We start from the raw sequence: 3462 nt of genomic DNA on the forward strand, positions 1-3462 counted from the left end.
GTTCGCCCTATTTCCTTTTCTTCGTTGAGATGTGGCCTGGTGGGATCGGATATTCGTCCGAAGTTTGTTTGATCATTAGTTATATATTATGTATACAAGCATAGACACATAGGGTTACATCGGTTAGTTCAGTTGTGAGTCTCTATCACTAGTCCAGTATTTTACATCAGATCTCACTATACAAGATGCATCTTCAGGACACGGCCTTCTTCGTTGTCTAGTTGGTAACCAGAGTCTCCTGTAGGGAGAGCGGGAATTGTGTGTATAGATCTATACGGGATTGACACTCCCGCACCCTGACTGCTTGCTACAGTCCACGGCCTACCAAGCTAAGGGGTGACAAATGTCATATTTATTCTGACGCTTGCAGGGCGTCAAGTACTCTAGTGTCAATCAGTATGGTTACGAGTATCTCCATGTTTACCTTATAATTCATGGCCTTAAGGTAACGAGAATTAACACTGTATTTCTGAAACAACACTCTTAGGATTACTCTTTGTTTTAGACCTTGCTAGTTGTATCTTTCATTTGATACTGTCTGGGGTCTGTGTCTCTTTGTTTTAGACCTTGCTAGCTGTATCTTTCATTTGATACTGTCTGCGATCTGTGTTTCTTTGTTTTAGACCTTGCTAGCCGTATCGTACATTTGATACCGTCTGGGGTCTGTGTTCCCTTTTGTTAGACTGAGTCAGGCAAATCATTCATTTGGTACTCTCCTAGACTCTATGATTTCTTTTGCCTTAGTCAGTAGTATTCTCTGCTGAGGCATATGTATTTTCCCTAATGTTTGTACTCGTGATATTCTCCTACTCTCTTTAAAATCAAATACCGTATTTTGGTAATGATAGTATTTCAGGGAAATTCACTCTTTAAAACATAACTCCGTCGAGTCTTGGTAGAAGACTGCTTTTATTTAGAAAATATAGGATTTTCTGGAAAGGACACTAATACACTGTAGATTCTAAACTACTACTTATCTTATAGGTATTTTGAATAAAATGTTTACTTACATAAATGACACTAAATACATATGAACTCACCAGAATTTATAAAGATGTTGATACTCGCTTTCAAAATAACTTGTATTCTCAGGTCAACAATAGACAGGTACATCCCAGGAGCTTTTGGTGAAGACAGTTTAGTACGAAGCTGTACCTATATTATTACTTGTATTACTTTGATGTTGCTATGAAATGTAACTTATGTAATACTATTACGATTAATGCAATGGTTGTTGTACTTTGATTACTATACTGCATATGTTGTGATACTTGACATGACGTCATCCACCCCAGAACGTTTCTGTCGCTCCGGTTTTGGGGTGTGACATCTCATGGGAGAGACCAGAGGTTGGCGCAGTCACAGCTGGCAGCGAAGCAGGCTAAGCCCTCTGATTCGAGATCAGGAGGCTAGAAGGTCCGTACTTGTAGCATGTCCGGCAAGAGTCATGAGGGATCTTGTCGGGCAAGGATTTGCTACAAATGTGGCAAAGATAGGCATATGGCAAAGGATTTCCCCAAGGGATTTGCAGTCTGCTTTCACTACAATAAGAGCGGCCATCGGAAGGCCGAGTGCCCTCAGCTTGTTCAGGGATTAGCCCAGGGTTCCAGTCCTACTTCTTTGCATGCTACTGATAGTCGGTCGGTGAAGGTTGAGGTTCTGAGGGCTCGTAGGAGATCTTTTCAGCTGACAACGGAGGAGGTCCGCGCAACACCTGATGTCGTGGCCGATACGTATTATTTATTTATATTCTTTGAGATATTTTGTAATTATATTATGTTGTGTGTAGGTACTTTTCTTGTGAGTTATGTACCTGATTTGGTGTTATTTGACACGGGTGCGAGTAGATCCTTCGTGTCCTTAGCTTTTACTCGTCACATCTGTATTCAACGTGAGGCATTAAGTCGACCTCTGAGGCTTTCCATAGCCGAAGAGCATGCAATTTTTGCTACTGATGTATTCCGAGGATGTGTGCTGGACATTTTTGGTGTCGAGTTCCTGATAGATCTGGTACCGATAGTGATGGGTGGTGTTTATGTCATAGTGGGCATGGACTGGTTGAGTCGATTTGGAGCTGTAATCGACTGTGAGCGGCAGTTGGTGATGATACGAGACCCTAGTGGCGAAGTGCTTACAGTGTATGGTGAGGATACCAGATATGGATCAGCTTTCTGTTTTGCTGCCAAAGCGAGACAGAGTTTGCAGCAGGTATGTATGGGCTTCTTGGCGTATGTGATGGATACGCGGATTGTCACATAGAGGCCGAGTTCTATCGCCAAGGTCCCAATAGTGTGCAAGTTTCCTGATGTTTTTCCCAAGGATTTGCCTGGTGTGCCTCCTAATAGGCCGGTGGAGTTCCGGATTGATTTGATTCCAAGGGCAACACCCATTGCCAAGGCACTCTATCGCCTTCCACCACCAGAGATGCAGGAGTTATCCTCATAGCTCCATGAGCTGCTGGGGAAGGGTTTTATCAGGTCGAGTAACTCGCCGTGGTGAGCGCCGATCCTTTTCGTCAAGAAAAAAGATGGTTCACACCGGATGTGCATTGATTATCGGGATTTAAATAAGCTGACGGTCAAGAACCGTTATCCACTTCATGTTGGTTTATGTGCATAACATCAATCATATGGTGTACGTGCAACCCTAATTGATTTGATCTATGTTTTTCTAAGTAAACATACAACATTGAATACCAAAGCAATAAAACCTAATTGACTTGCATACAAATAAGAAAAATCACATATGAATAGGTTTAGGAATATTACTTTGATTGTTATGTAGCAATAACAATCAGAAACGTTCCTGATCTTGACTCTTGAAAGCTTAGTGCCCCAAGTGTAGCACCTCTAATGGAGACACAAACACCACAAGCAACAAGATGACTTATGAGATGGCGGAGGAGGCACAAAATTCATCTAAGGGATCTCATGGACGGTTAGGCCCGAATTTGGTGGCCTATAGGGTTCCTTTTATAGTTAGGCTTCTAGGGTTATCAACTTGGAAACCCCAATCCAGTTGCTTAGTCCTTAAGCATCCCAATGGATCCTTCCAGAGGGCCCTTGGACGATTTCTATACGGACTCTCATATAGAATTCGTCCATTACATCCTTATGGGTGCTAAGCCCAACTTTGTAACTATATTATAATTACAATATTGGCCCCTTAATTTAATTAATTTAATATGATCACAAAATCAATTTTAAATTAATTTTTCATCAATATTAATTAAAAAAAATATGATTTCTCTTTTAATATATTATTCGCATAATATATTAATAAATCATAATTAATCCTCTTTCTCCTTAATTCATTCTATCAGATGCTATGGTGAAGGTAACCCAAAAGGATCATGCTCATAATTGGGTCAACTAGATACCAAAATAGTTATGGGCTTAGACACCTAATCCAACAGTATCCCACTTGGATAAGTCTAATAACTATTTTGCAAGTACGACTTCA

Source organism: Lactuca saligna, chromosome 8 (genome assembly GCF_052625555.1).
Source record: "Lactuca saligna cultivar CGN05327 chromosome 8, ASM5262555v1, whole genome shotgun sequence".
In the NCBI taxonomy this organism is placed as follows: domain Eukaryota; kingdom Viridiplantae; phylum Streptophyta; class Magnoliopsida; order Asterales; family Asteraceae; genus Lactuca; species Lactuca saligna.